Source organism: Vipera berus (genome assembly GCF_964194415.1).
Source record: "Vipera berus genome assembly, chromosome: 3".
Classification (NCBI taxonomy): domain Eukaryota; kingdom Metazoa; phylum Chordata; class Lepidosauria; order Squamata; family Viperidae; genus Vipera; species Vipera berus.
Window position 1 is genome coordinate 42,949,775 of NC_138204.1, and position 16,137 is coordinate 42,965,911.

At 36.4% G+C, this 16,137-nt stretch overlaps 1 long non-coding RNA gene across 2 annotated transcripts in view; it reads left to right on the forward strand.

Moving 5' to 3' along the window:
* LOC308666795 overlaps positions 1 to 12,920 on the forward strand; it is a 31,362-nt gene extending 18,442 nt beyond the window's left edge. Inside the window, exons 2-5 of one of the 2 annotated variants that reach the window (XR_014026153.1) lie at positions 2,424 to 3,516; positions 4,153 to 4,282; positions 10,746 to 11,844; positions 12,832 to 12,920. This is a non-coding gene — a long non-coding RNA (uncharacterized lncRNA). Of the gene's footprint in view, positions 1 to 2,423; positions 3,517 to 4,152; positions 4,283 to 10,745; positions 12,787 to 12,831 lie in introns of those variants that run through there. The other variant, XR_014026154.1, reaches the window with a different exon arrangement.
* The last annotated feature ends 3,217 nt before the right edge of the window (positions 12,921 to 16,137 follow it).

A 16,137-nucleotide genomic window follows, 5' to 3' on the forward strand; every position in this document is an offset into this window, starting at 1 on the left:
GCCACTGGGAACCGGTTCCATCACAAATTAAAAAAAGAGGGAGCCGCGTGCGTGTGTCCATGCACGCGCATGCGCAAAAAGGTTTTTTGCGCATGCGCGGACGCACGCGGCTGCCATTTTTTTAAAAATGAGATGGAACCGGTTCCCGGTTGCCCAACGGCGACGGCCCGTCTGCAAAGCTGCCGCTTTCGGCAGCTTTGCAGACGGGCCCGTGGCAGCTTCCTCAAAGAGCGGCGCCCCTGCCCATTCCGAGAGGTGCGCGCGCACCTCTCCGAACGACCGGAGGTGCGCGCGTACCTCCGTGCGAAGGGGCAGCGGCGCCGCTCTTTGAGGAAGCTGCCGAAAGCGGCAGCTTCCTGAAAGAGCGGCACCGCTGCCCGTTCGCGCGGAGGTACGCGCGCACCTCCCCAAAGGTTTGGGGAGGTGCGCGCGCAACTCCGGTCGTTCGGAGAGGTGCGCGCGCACCTCTCGGAATGGGCAGGGGCGCCGCTCTTTGAGGAAGCTGCCGTGGCCCGTCTGCTAAGCTGCCGCTTTCGGCAGCTTCACAAGACGGGCCGCGGCAGCTTCCTGAAAGAGCGGCACCGCTGCCCGTTCGCGCGGAGGTACGCGCGCACCTCCCCAAAGGTTTGGGGAGGTGCGCGCGCAACTCCGGTCGTTCGGAGAGGTGCGCGCGCACCTCTCGGAATGGGCAGGGGCGCCGCTCTTTGAGGAAGCTGCCGTGGCCCGTCTGCTAAGCTGCCGCTTTCGGCAGCTTCACAAGACGGGCCGCGGCAGCTTCCTGAAAGAGCGGCACCGCTGCCCATTCGCGCGGAGGTACGCGCGTACCTCCCCAAAGGTTTGGGGAGGTGCGCGCACAACTCCGGTCGTTCGGAGAGGTGCGCGCGCACCTCTCGGAATGGGCAGGGGCGCCGCTCTTTGAGGAAGCTGCCGCGGCCCGTCTGCTAAGCTGCCGCTTTCGGCAGCTTCACAGACGGGCCGCGGCAGCTTCCTGAAAGAGCGGCACCGCTGCCCATTCGCGCGGAGGTACGCGCGCACCTCTCCAAAGGTTTGGGGAGGTGCGCGCGCACCTCCGCCCATTCGGGGAGGTGCGCGTGCACCTCTCCAAACGGGCGGTGCCACTCTCCATTTGGAGAGGTGCGCGCGCACCACTGCCCGTTGGAAGAGGTGCGCGCGCACCGGGCGGCTGGGAGCCGCAAGAGACGGCTCAAGGAGCCGCATGCGGCTCCGGAGCCGCAGGTTGCCGACCTGTGGCCTAGCTCATGTCTTTTTTGCTATGTAGATTCAAGCTCATTGAATCATCTATTGCAAAAACTTTTGGAAAACCCACAAAAGGTTTGTTAAGAATGTTTGTATAATGTTACATTAATCATGCCTACCTTTCCAGGAAATCATCATAGAAAAATAGTTCTCCATGATGAGTATATCAAAAAGAAAATATTAACTTTGTAGTAAATTTGCCAGGATGACTTTTTGTTGGAAATTAATACAGTTTCTGGATATCATGTGTATCTTCTTCAAAAGTTCTCCCTAGCTTTGCTGCAAAACAAAACACTGAATTTCTGCATGGCCCTAAGTATTAAGAATGAGTATACCCCATAGGAGCAGTAGAAGAAAAATGAGCTAAAGTGCCATTTGTGCTGTTGTATATGCTGTTCATGCTTCCATGAAATACAATCGATTTGGTTGTTTTTCTGTTTTTTGGACAATAAAACAGGAAAATATTCAGGTCAATTGTTATAACAGGAAATATGAAATAGTAAAGGAAAAGATTAAAGGAGGAATTATGATGGAAAATATAATAGAATTGCTGAGGTAAATAGCATATGAGTTAAAAAAAACACCATTCTACACTATTAGATTTTGAAAGAATGAAATATATTTTTGTTTGTAAAGTTGAAAACATGGAACCATAAAATCTTACAACTTTTTTTAGCATTTTTCCCCAACCCAGCTTAATTACTTCAGGGTTATAACGCTATAATATAATAAATTCAGTTTTTCATTCCACACCTGCATCCTTTTCTGCTTCCTCAATTTATCTGCAATCACTGTCAAAGTTTTAGTGCTAGTGCTTCTGCCAACCTAGCAGTTCGAAAGCACGTAAAAATGCAAGTAGAAAAATAGGGACCACTCCGGTGGGAAGGTAACAGCGTTCCGTGCGCCTTTGGCGTCTAGTCATGCCGGCCACATGACCACAGAGACGTCCTCGGACAAGCGCTGGCTCTTCGGCTTTGAAACGGAGATGAGCACCCGCCCCTAGAGTCGGAAACGACTAGCACGCACGTGCGGGGGAACCTTTACCTTTAAATCTTTCTTTAGGTCTATATTTTAGAATAGGATTTTCCCACTGCTATTTTTATATGTTTCTTCTGCTTCTCTAAATATACTAACTCTTCTAACAAATTTCTTGTTAATCTTTTTAGGTCTATTTTTTTTACAGAGATGGTTATCACAATATAGAACTCCATCTTTTGTATTACTATGGTCTGCATCCTCATACTTGAAAGTGCCAGAAGAACATGCATCTGAACATATTCTCTTCTAATATGGATATCCAGGACTTTCTACTACAGGTAGTCTCTGACTTACGACTATTCTCTTACCATGTGAAGTTATGACAGACTACACTGTGGGTACTTATAACCCAGTTCTGAAATTCCAGTGCCCTTCTATCATGTGACTACATTCCAGGTGCTCAATAGCTGGCCTGCATTTGCAGCCAGTTGCCAAAAACCAGCTTTTACTTCCAATTTTTGGCAAAATCAGCCCATGGCAAACCATTGCTTTGCTTAACAGCTATCACAAAAAAATCATAAAATTGGGTCAGTCACATTGGTGACCTGATTTACAGCCATCACAACTTACGACTGTAATGGGCAGACTCTATTACAGTCATAAATCAAGGGCTACCTATATGTGACTTGCGATCAAGAGAGTGTTATTATCAATAGAAATAATTTTCTCATCTCTCTCTTTTTACTAAGAAAAATCTGCCAGTTCAGACACTACTCCATACATACATATTTTTTTCAAATGAGGCGTTTTGCTTCTCAGGTGGCAAAAATTCACTACTGTTATACACGTGCATGTATGTAAACCATAATCTAGAAGGTTTGATTATTCAGAAAATAATATAGATTTATAATCCTGTGATATATTCTAATTGCATTGGCATATTTTTATTTTATTAATAAAAATAACAATGGCAGATATGTCAGAAACATCTAAAGTGCTGTAAGGCCAATGTTTTGATTTTTCACAACGTAGAAAAGCAGTATTTACTCTGATGTCTTGGGTACAGTCTCCATTGTATGAAGAGACAGATACTGACGTTTTGTACTGTATGTTCTGTTTAAAGAACTTAATATGGTTTTAGGATTGTAAAGGCAAGAAATAGATTGAACAATTGTATGTAGCATAAATTTGTTTTTTAATCATATAGGATAATAACCACTTGATTTTCCACTCATACGACGTTGCCAGGATACTTGGTATGATGTGGAACATGCAAAGCTGGTAACTAGCAATATCATCTTAATGTAGTTCTTTATTCATCCAATGTATTAGCATTGTATAACAGAATGATCTCAAGTGATTTACTGTATATAACCAACATAAAACAAAAATAAAATTCAGTGAACTTCAAATATGTGTAAACATTAAAAGCAGAAAAAAAGAGATGAAAACAATATGTAGCCCTAAACATTAAATATACAAATACCTCTCTGAAAGAAGTTCAAAACATGGACTCAACAAGAAGATCATGTTTTAATGGACTATAAGAAGAGTTACTAAAATCTGTTGCCTGTGTGTGTATGTATGTATGTATGTATATATGTATGTATATATATGTGTGTGTGGCTGTAATATAATATATATTATAAAAAAATCTGTATATACTTTTTTGGACATTATGTGAAAGTTTATCTGTTAAGCCTGGAATTATTGGAATCTAACAAGTCTAGGATAAGATATAGATTGTATCAATGAGTAAATTATGATGCGGTTAGACAAAATAGTGTCTGAGAACTTATATTTACCTATAGATGTCTCTTATGAGATTTCTCAGGATCTCTGTTCCTGGTTTACTGTATTTAAGTATCTTTTTTTTAGTTTCTTTTTTATTCCACATTTTTTCATATACAACTCAAGGCAGTGAACGTACCAATACAGTGAACGTACCAATATTGTTTTTCCCAAAACAATAATCTCATGAGGTGGGATGGGCTGAGACAAAGTGACTGGCCCAAAATAATTCAGCCAATTTTGTCTGCCTAATAAGGTAAGTTTGGAACTCAGTCTCCTGATTTCTAGGTCAACAACCACTACACCAGACTAGCTTTGGTTGTTTGTTTTTATTTCACTTTTGAAATAATAATAAATGGAAAGGTGTGGTATTAAGAAGCAATTGGCAAGCATACTTTGAATTTACTTCTACCTTTCATTGAGGAACTCAAAGTAAGCACCCATTTTTACCCACAAGAACAACCCTAGGATCTTCTTCATATGCAAGCTGCTGGTTGGCTTTTTATTTTTCAAATGAAAATAATAACAAATATAGTTATTTGGTGAGTGGTTACAGTTCTGTACTTCTTAGATATTGGACATATCACAATACAAAGAAAACTGCTGTGATGCAGTAATCAGGATTCAATTAAATTCAGTGTAATCTGATTTTTTACTACTTCCTCAAGAGATATTACACAAGTTAGAATTTGGCTGTTGTTTGATGTCTTGTTTTGCTTGTTTCCCTTTATATTGTATTCTTAGATTTGTATATAAGAAAAAATATAGTGAACTAGGTAAGGAAAGCATATAGAACATGGTTTCTGCAATTGTTTTCAATCTCTTTGTTCATCATGGTACCACAAAGTACCATATGTGTATTTATGTGGCTATGAGAATCAAATCATGACAACTGTTTGCTTGTTTATATATTTATAAGGCTTATATATTTATAAGGCTTATATCCCTCCTTTCTGTTCAGTAGCTGAAAACAACCTCCTGCTTTTATCCCAGCAACCTATGAGTTAGTTTTGGCTGGATGAACTAGAACCCAGGTCTTTCCATTGTCTTTCTGCCTCTTCCATGGGGATACATAAGGGATTTTTTCTGGATTTGATTGTTCAATGGCAGCTTTGCTATATGCAATGATTTAAGTTTGTCACTCTCCCAGATGGGAAGGAGAAGGAATTGATCGTTTAGGCTTTCTTTTGCCTAAAAAATAACTTGTAATAAATTATCAAAAAACTAGTCATCTTAAGCAACAGATCTGGAATACTGATTTTCAAATCAGTCTATGCCTAATACCCAACTTCCAGGTCATGGATTTTTCTCATATGTACATGGGTCAACATCTTTTCTCTGCTTGTTCTATTTCTGAAATTTCATTGGATCCTCACTCTGACCAGGTTGGATGCACTACCCTCCTCGTTTTTGAAAAGCAAATTTTCCTTTTCAGCAGCATTTATACCCATATATGTGGGGAGAGTTCTGTAGAATCCCTAAAACTAATGCTTCTTTGTGGCCATCTTTATAGGGAATCTCAGCGGACATTCATCTATCCTGTTTTAAAGAACTACCCTAGTAAAAAGCACAATGCTTATACATCACTACTTCTATCTGAACAAAATCTGGTGTGTGTGTGTGTGTGTGTGTGTGTGTGTATATATATATATATATATATATATATATATATATATATATATATATATATATATATATATATATATATATATATATATATATATATATATATATATATATATATATATATATATATATATATGTAATTTTTACATGAATATAAACCATATATATAAAGAAGAGTTAAAAGAAAAATTGAGAAACAAAATAAAGAAAAAAAGAAAAGTTAATTAAAGCAATTTCCAATCTTCTTTACAGCAGTTACAAACCAATATATTATCCCTCCCTCTCTCTAGGACTAGATCATATAGTTCCTTTCTATCAACCCATTTAATCAGCACATCCAAAAATTGCCATTTCTTTTTTTTCATTTTCAGCAAAAAGTCCATAAAAGGTTTCCAGTTTTTTATAAAAAGTATTTGTTGTTTTATCCCTGGTTAACTAGGTCTTTCATATTCTGCAAATTTTCCCATTTTTACAATCCATTCCTCAGTTGTAGGAATTTCTCCAACTTCGTACATATAAAGTCTTGCTGTAGTTACCATATACAAAGCCAATCCTCCATGAATCTTTTTTAAAAATAAATCAGTCTGAAACATTGTTTTTGCAATCAATTCTTTTACTAATATTTTTGGTAAACATTTTTGTTTTCTCATTATTAATCTTAACATCAACTAGCACACCAAATTCTTAATTTCTCCAATAATTTAACTATTCCATCCATAGAATTTTCCAAAATTAAAAATAAGTTGTCTGCAAAATTGCTTATGTACTTTTTCAACCTTCAACCCCAGTCTTGTCTTATTTCCAACATATTTGACTCAGCCTTCCATCCTTCCGAGGTAGGTAAAATGAGGACCCAGATTGTTGGGGGCAATTAAGCTGACTTTGTAATAATGCTGCTTGGGGTGTGTGTGAAAGCCCTAATAAGCAGGCATATACATAGAATGAAGGCTACTGCTAAGCTTGTAAGCCGCCCTGAGTCTTTGGAGAAGGGCGGGATATAAATGGAATTAAAATAAAATAAATAAAATAAATATTTCCCATATTATCTACCTATGACTCACTTTAGCAATATGACATCAGAATTGGACCCAAACAATATATAACAATCTTAAACATCATCTTAGGAATAAATGGAATAGTACAATTAATAACCAGCCTACTACATAGCCAATAGGAACAGCAGAGCAGCTTTAGAGTAGAATTCCAACATAGGACATTGTAATCCATGAGAGATACTCAGTCTGGATCGTTGATTATTCTACGTTGCCATTTCTGCTGAGCAGTCTTTTCTTTTTTAAAAGATGCAGTGAAAATCCCAAAAGGCAAATATGGAAAATTAGATAAGTTTTTGTTTCAGTTTTCCTCATGGCTTGTGACATTTTAGCCACAAACAAGTGAACAGAAAATATACTGTTTCATAACTTTTTCAGTTGGTCCAGTTTCAATTAAAGAAAAAAAAGTAGTACATATTAGCTGTTGCAAAACATCTTGCGTGGCAGCATGATGATTTGCATATGTTGCAGGAGGCATCATTGTACTGTTCATGTTGACATTTTACATGTCCTTAAAAGGACTCAGGGAGGGGGATGGAGGCAGCCTGTTGTGTTTATTACAAGTAAAGTGATTAGTTAATAACAATAGCTTTTGATGTGAACACTTTTCACAGATATTGTTTGGTTCTTTTAAAAGACCATCTGTCTCAAGAATGTTCCTTTTAAATAGAATCTGCAAATGAGTTTATTCCAGGATTGACAAGGAACTTGATAAAAGCTTTCCACTGTGAGAGGGATGTTTCATGCCCATAAGTTTAAAGCCACTTTCCTAATACATTTATTTACATACATTTAAATGTCTTTCTTTATAGTTTGCACTTCAGTGCAGCATATAAATTCAAGGTAGCCCATTCAAGGCAGCAGTTAAGAGGTCTTCTTAAGAACCAAGCATTTCTTTTTGTGTTCATATCTTCTCAGGCTGCATAAATTCAAAAGATTTCTTTATGTTATGAAACAAAAAGTCAGTTCTTTGTATAATGCCTTTGTGTTGCAGATTTGTGGGAGCATTCATACTGTTTCTCACTGGGCTTCCATTCTTTCCCTTTTCAATAAGTAAACTTTAAAGTATAAAAGTAGAATACACTGATCAAGGGTTAAATATTTTTTACTTAGGACTCTAAATAAATATGTTGGGAAAATTACATTTAGCTGGACTGAAGAATGTAACATTCTTCCTCTTTTGAGAAGAAAATCAAGGAATTTATTAGCAAGCACTTAAGCACAATTATTACTGGTATCACACTAATTTGCTTTGGCAGCAATCACAGCATAGTGGGTTATATATCCATATTTTAAAGAATGTAATTTTTAATAAGCCAGGTAGATATATGCTATCATTAAAAGTAATCATTGTGTAATAGTATTTTAACTTATATTAATTTACAATACAGGTGGTCCTTGCTTAGCAATCTCAATTGGGACTGGCAACTCTGTTGCTAAGCACTGCCATTACTGAGTGAAAAATCATGTGACCACAAGTCTTACAACATCACTTCCCATTCAGTTATTAACCAAAACATCAAATGACTAAGACTTACAATTTTACTTTCACATTCTCCATTAATTCTGCTTGTTGCAAATGGTTTGAGAAGCATGACAGTGGTGATCATGTGACTGCAGGACACTGTGAGAACTGTAAAAGCAAGAATTGGTCACAAACCTGGTTTTTTTTACAGTTATGATTTCAAATAGTCAGTAAACAAGGCAGTCAGTAAGCAAGGACTATTTGTAACGGCTTGAGTGTGCTAATTTGCCTTAGAAAATTAGAGCGTTTGGGGAAGGTTAGATCTGATCCATTGAAATGTTCCTATCAAGAAAATATATGTGGTGAAGACCAAATCCCAAATCTCCTAATTCCTAAAATATAATTTCTTATTTGTGAGCAATTTACTGACATAGTATATATGTCTACTTCTCTTCTGTCATGTTCTTATCAGATGCTAAATAAATAATAATAGTGACAGTAATTCCCTTCTAAAACATTTTCTTCCAAATGTTCAGTATACTGGTTGAGTGTCTGATGACACAGTTTGTCCAACTTCAATTCCAATCATAACTGCCCCAGACATGATCCAAAAGAGCAGTATGTAGTATTCTTGAGAGAAAACTGGCCTTCAAGTGCAAAATAGGTTGCCCAGAAATAATGAAGTGATTTTACTTCTGTGAACACTCAACAAATTGGTCGTTTTAACTTACATTGATCACCTTATTTAAAAATCTTTATTCTGCATACCAGTATAGTATTCTTCAGAGTTGATTTCCAAAATTGAAAAGATTACTAAAAAGCAATAATGTTACTTCGCAATAGTTTGTATGTAAAAGTAAAAGCAGTGTAGTTGATACATTCTGCAGATGATATGGTTTAATTATTTGAAAATAGGTACATCATACATGCTCCTACATACTGCAAAATATCAGTTCTGAAGGCTTTGCACAGAATAAAAGTAACAATACTAGTTATTTGATTTTTTTAATTTAAAAGAAAATTATTTAGCATTTACCATAGAATAGAGAACCTACACTATCTCGGACAGGTGATTGTTTAGTCTTTTCTTAAAAATCTCCAGGAATGGAGCTTCCACAATTTCTGGGGAAAGCTTTTCCACTGGTTGATTGTCCTCACTGTCAGGAAGTTTCTCCTTAATTACAGGTTGCTTCTCTCCATGATCAGTTTCCAACCATTGTTTCTTGTCCTTCCCTCTGGTGCTTTGGTGAAGTACCTGACCCCTTTTGCCTTGTGGCAGTGCCTCAGATACTGAAACACTGCTATCATGCCTCCCCTATTTCTTCTTTTCTTTAGACTAGCCAAACCCAAGTCCCACAGCCGTTCTTCGTATATTTTAGCCTTCAGGCCTTTGATCATCCTAGTTGTTGTTCTCTGATTTTTTTCCAAAGTCTCAACATCTTTTTTGTAATATGGTGACCAGAATTGGCTGCAGTATTCCAGGTGTGGTCTTACTAGGGCTTTGTAAAGCGATACTAGTACTTCATGTGATCTTGATTCTATGCCTCTGTTTATACAACCCAGGATTGTATTAGCTTTTTTTGGTTCTGCTGCACACTGCTGGCTCATAGTCAAGTGGTCGTCCATTAGGACTCTAAGGTCCCTCTCACAGTTACTATTTTTAAGCTGGGTCTCACCCAAACTGTATATTTGCCTTTGGTTTTTCTTTCCTAAGTGTAGGACTTTGCTTTTCTCCATGTTGAAACTCATTTTGTTGGATAGGGCCCATTTAGATCACCTACCCACAAGAATTAAATTATACTACAGTTGTATTTTCAAGTTGTATTATAATAACTGCCCAAATCCCTCATACACATTGAAGACCAATAAAGTGAGAATGAGAGTAAGCTGAAAGCTGAGGCAAACTTCACATGTATGGTGGTCTAGTTCAGAAAGAGTAGTTTGATACTATTCAGTAAAGATCAGGTAATTATTAATTCCAAAATCTTGGAGAAAATGTTACAATGAAGAGAATTTAATATCTAAATATTCTAACTAGTAATGAAATTTATTAATGCTTCCAAACTTCCAATCTAAATAAATGTGATGCACAAAAGAAGAAAGAAGATGCTAAATGTTGATGTAGACAAAAAATATCACCTAGAAAAAGCAAAAATAAAAATAATGCCTTTGTTATTCAAAAATGATTGCTTTCTTTTTTTTAAAAAAAAAGGAATTATGGAACAATGAAAGGAACAGATGGAGATATGCAAAATTCCACAAGGAAGAAAAATGAGGGGTTAGATGAGGATAGTGCTGAATAAGAAAACTTGAGGGAAAAGAAGCTGTAGAAGGCTAGAAATAAAAGGAAAGCATATAACTGAGGGACAAGAATATTTCAAAAATATGTCCAAATTGTAAACTTTCTATGTGGAATGAATTACACAAATGCCTAGCTAAAGCACGTTAGAGGAAGGAAGGTTTATGAAGAAAATCACTTTGGCACTAATTCTGAGAAAATCTACCCAGCCAAATAAGCATTCTGAAAAACTAGTGAACAAATAACCTATTTGCATTAATGTATTTATTGTGTACAGGGATGCGGTGGCTCAGTGGGTTAGGACGCTGGGCTTGTCGATCAGAAGATCAACAGTTTGGCGGGTCAAATCCCGAGTGCCGCGTAACAGAGTGAGTGCCTGTTACTCGTCCCAGTTTCTGCCAACCTAGCAGTTCGAAAGCACATAAAAATGCAAGTAGAAAAATAGGGATCACTACGGTGGGAAGGTAACAGTGTTCCGTGCGCCTTTGGCGTCTAGTCATACCGGCCAAATGACCACAGAGACGTCCTCGGACAAGCACTGACTCTTCGGCTTTGAAACGGAGATGAGCACTGGCCCCTAGAGTTGGAAACGACTAGCACGCATGTGCGGGGGAACCTTTACCTTTACCTTTATTTATTGTGTAAGATCCAGTATAGTACAGTATAATGGTTAAGCCATCAAGCTAGAAACTGGGAGACCATGAGTTCCAGTCTTGTCTGAGGCACAAAGCCAGTTGCATAACCTTGGGCCAATCATGTTAACTCAGCTCTAGGAAGGAGACAATGGTAGACCACTTCTAAAAAAAAATTGCCAAGAACACTGCAGAGGTTGCCTGACAGTCTCCAAGAATCAGACACAATTGAATGGAACAATTTTTTTTATAAAAAACCAAAAAATAGTGAAAGGCATAATAAGAAAAGGAAATTAAGACAAAACATTAGTAGAAAGATTGTATGAGTATTTCATAAGATTAGATTGGTCCTAAAATTAAAAGAAAAATTGAATGTTATGTAAAATCCTCCAAAACACAGGAGGATCTTTAATATTAAATGCAACCAACAATCCAATAAGTAGAAAAAAAAAAAGATCCAGATATGATTTTAATACCTAAAAAAGAAAAAAAAGAAAAAAAATCTGATCTAGAATATAAAAACTATAAAAGAGACAGAATAAGTTGAATAAGAAATAAAGATGGGAAGCTATCAAAATAATGTGTTATGCTTATCTGAATTGGCATCAATGTTTCTTCATTTCATTTTTTTCAGTAAAAGAACTACAGAAGAATTAAAAACGATGATTATGATGAACAAAGTCAAAACTTCAAGAAAGTAGTTTGGTTAGATGTTTGTGGCTTACTACAAGAGATAACCAAATGGTAAGTGCTATAGGAATAGTTTTGATGTACAGGTAGTCCTTACTTAACAACTACCCTGTTTAGTATCTATTTAAAGTTATGATGGTGGTCTTGTACTTAATGAGCATTGTGGTATCCCTGTGGTCACACGATTGAGACTCAGGCGCTTCCCAACCAGCAGCATTTGCAACCAGTACAGCGCCCCATAGTCATGTGATCACAGTTGGCTTTCAACAAAGAGAATCAATAGAAAAGCTGGCAATGAAATGCAAGTCGCAGTTTTGTCTCGCTTAATGACCATAGGTTGGTTTTCATTTAACAACCGCAACAGAAGTGAGGTGGTAATTCCATCATGTGCTTAACATCACACTGTTAACAACGAAGTTGCCACTTTCTATTGTGGTCCTTGTCAGAAATGTTAATGCTTCTGGTAGGATTTGGGAGCAGGACAGGGGAGAGGTGTGGATCCAAAATACCTCTGGAAGAGCAGTAACTTGAGGAGGATTAAAAATGATTGTTTCTCTTTTATACTCTCCGAACTTTTGAGGTCCATTCTGGGAACCAATTCACTGTAGGTGGGGTAGCTCCCCTTCACTGTATGTTTAACTTGAAGCTAGTCAGCCATTTTTGGGAATGTTTCAATTTAGATTTTTGCCTTAAGCAGAAGATTGTATTATGTCCCCTAGCAGCATTTCTCATTTTTTATTTTGAGATAATATATGATCCACAGAGTAGATTTGTGAAATATACATTGGAAGGAATAATTTGTTCTAACAATAGAACATTCTACTGGACACAGTTAATGGGCCTTAATTTTAATATGCTATAGTGTTTCTCTTTATATGTTATACATATAAGAAGGAAATGCAAGCTTCCTATGCTAATAAATAATGTAATGCTATTCTACTTTCTTAGATATATTTCCTTACCAGATAGAATATTCTCAGTTTTTAAATATTATGTTGAATGTATATATGAAACAGAAACAACAAAAACATTTCCTTCTAGGAAACTTGCAGGACAACTTCCTACAAAATGCATGGATGCTGGAGAAGGAAACAACAATGTGTCTTCCTCTGGAAGCTGGTTTCACATGGTGGCTTAGATTTTTCCATCTCTGTATCTAGCACCATTTGAAATCAGTGTTCTAGGAGCAAGAATTACAGCACTGGATGTAGAAAAGAAAGCAGCAACAAAGCTATCATGAAGCAAGAACCGAAATGTTAATTTAAAATAAGATTAAAAACTGATACAACAAAGGATTACTCTGTATACATGTAACAGAACAGTAGCAAAAATTACTTTAAAAAACAATAATCCAACAGTGGCATTTCTGTTCATTAAGAAAAGATAAAACTGTCCCTTGGTCCCCAAAATCCTTGATCAATTAATAGAAACTGTTTTTTCCCCCCAAAAGGGCTTCTATCACAGATAGTACTGGAACATAGAGAGCCGCATGTCAATTATCTATTACACACAACACTCTTCTACTACCTTGAAACAATTACGTAAAATATTGCTTTTATTTTGTTTAGCCCTGATTGAACTGAAGCTATTCTAATAAGGCCAATATTACAGAACAATACTTTTTTACTGAAAGAAAGACTCCGAGTTGGGTTTTCTGGTGTAAAAGCTATTGTTTGGTTTTGTTTGCTTATTAGCTAGTAGAATATTTCAATATACTTACTTAGAAATGAATCAGGTGACCTAGCTTAATAAGATTTGCTTATAAGTATGCATGCATATGAGCGTACACTTACAGTCTATCGTGAGGGTGCCCTGTGCTTTCATCTCCTCCCCCCTCCAAAAAAAAATCAAATGCATATAATGGACACTGAGCATTTAGAAAATATATACCAGTACACACATCAAAATAGCAAATGAATAAAGTATTATGACTAATAAAGGAACTTTAGGTTTTACAAATTGAAATGGTGTTTACATTTAATTGGTACAGTATTAGTCACAAATTGCAAATAAAAATATTCAGTAACCAATAACATCTGTTTAGACTAGTTTTTCAAGATAAATACTAAAGAATGCTTGCTTAATGAAAATGCCTTTCAGATTATTAGCGTGTTCTGCATAACCTACAGCACTTTTAACAACCAGTGTTAACTCAGGAAAACATCTCTTACACAGGCTGACCGATTTCTCTTGGTGTTCAGAGTCTTAGTTTTTGTCTAGCACCATTTGAAATCGGTTATGATGTAGGGGGAAAAGCAACTACGGTGGAAGTGCTGGACATACTTTAAGATGATTTTGGCTAAAAAATGAAGTGAGACACCATGTACTATGATAGAAATAATGCCTTTTCTGTTGCTTGTATGTGCAGAAATCTGTTCTCCATTGTGAATTTCACACTGACAAACACTGCTATAAAAATATAACTTAGGTTTCTTTAACGTTATACAGTCTTATTGCACATTAATGGTAATATTTTTTTTGTTCTTACGTTTAGAAGTAAGATGCATTAAATTGCTAATGTATGAACATTAATGATATTACAATGGCAAATAAGCTGCAAGGACAGACTTCTAGGCAAAGCTCATAGAAGTGCTCCAAACAACTCCATAGAGGCAGCAAAGTGAGCTTTATTCCCTTCCAGCTTTCACGTTTCTTCAGGAAGGCTTTAAGTTCAGTTAAGAAAAAGGTAAAAAAAAGGAGATATTTATCTGCAGGGTGCTACTGCCACCATCTGGGGAAGGTGAGAGGCAGACTGAACAAGCAATTGAAAGTTCCTAAACTTCTATTTATTTATTTTTATTTTTACAAAGAATTCAAACAGTAGAATTATCAGTCAGTAAAGTTACTAAATATTATATTTGGGGGTAAGAGAGAAGATAGACTGGCTGAGGAGCATTTTTCCAGGACTGAACTGTCCTTTGAAAAATTCCCTAGATCATTTTTATTTTATTTTATTATTTCTATAACCACTCATCTCAGCAAACGACTCTGGTCCGCCCATCTCAGCAAATGACTCTTGTCCGCCCATCTTAGCAAACACCTCTTGTCATGATTTTACTTTCTAATCACTATATTCTCCACCTTGGAAAGAGTAAGACACCCTTTAGTTACCAAATTTGGCTGTATAAGGTCCCTGAGGCAGTTTTACTCAGAGTAAGAAAGACAAAGTAGTACAGTGTTTCCCTGAAAATTTTGCTCCAAAAGAAGCATTAGGGCTTATTTTCCAGTTAGGTCTTATTTTTGGAGAAATACAGTACTAAATGCGTCCATCTGGTTGCCAATCATAACTGGGGCTTATTTTGGGGGTGAGGCTTAGATTAACGAGCATCATGAAAAATCATGCTAGGGCGTATTTTCCTGTTGGTCTTATTTTTGGGAAGACATGGTTTTTGGTGTGAAAAGTGGTTAAGAAAAAAAATTAAGATATGTTGAATGGATAATAAACATACAGAAAAAAATGTGTTTTTTCTATTTCTGTGTCACTCAATAATTTTTCATTGGGGATTGACAATAAACTAACATATATCAAGAAAGAGAGAAAAAAGAGAAAAAAATGCCGATATATTTTCACTATACATCTTCAAATAATACCAGACAAACATTTTATTTATTTAAATTTTAATATTTAATTTATCACTATTTTAATTATTTTATACATGTTATTGATTCATTGGCTTTTGTAAAAATTACCTTAAATTGTAATAGAAAGCTGATTTACATTTATTTAAAATATATGCCTGTTTCTATTGCAGACTTTTGCTGTTCTAAAATGTTTCAATAGTGTAAAGAAAAAAATTGTACAAAATGTTAAAAAATAATTTCTATTTGATATGAAAGTGTAATATAAAACTAACACTAGATGGCATTGTTGCCAGATTTTTGTAAAAATACAATAATTAATTTCTATATTTTGCCACCAGTGAATACACATTGATGAATGATTGGAATTTCTAGAAAAATGAATTTGAACTGAGTTCAAGATCTTTCCTGAAACACTTGTTGGAATTTCAAAAGCTCTTGAATTCATTTTTAACTGATGCTCCTCTATGCACAGAGCATCTTCCTTTACCAACAAACAGCATAACAAAAAAAACAACAATCACAAATACAAAAGAAAAAATTAAGTGGTGCCACACTAGATTAGGAACATTTGAGTGCTTACTAGAAAAAAATAGTTTTAATATAAAGCACTCACCATTCTTTTTTTTTTTTTTGTAAAAGCAATCCATATCACTCCACCCCAAACATGAGCAAAAGCAACAGGATACCAGCCAGAGAATCTATTAAAGCCAAATAAATATATTTTTTTTATTTAGTTATAATGTTTTCTAAAAGCAAAGATTAAAG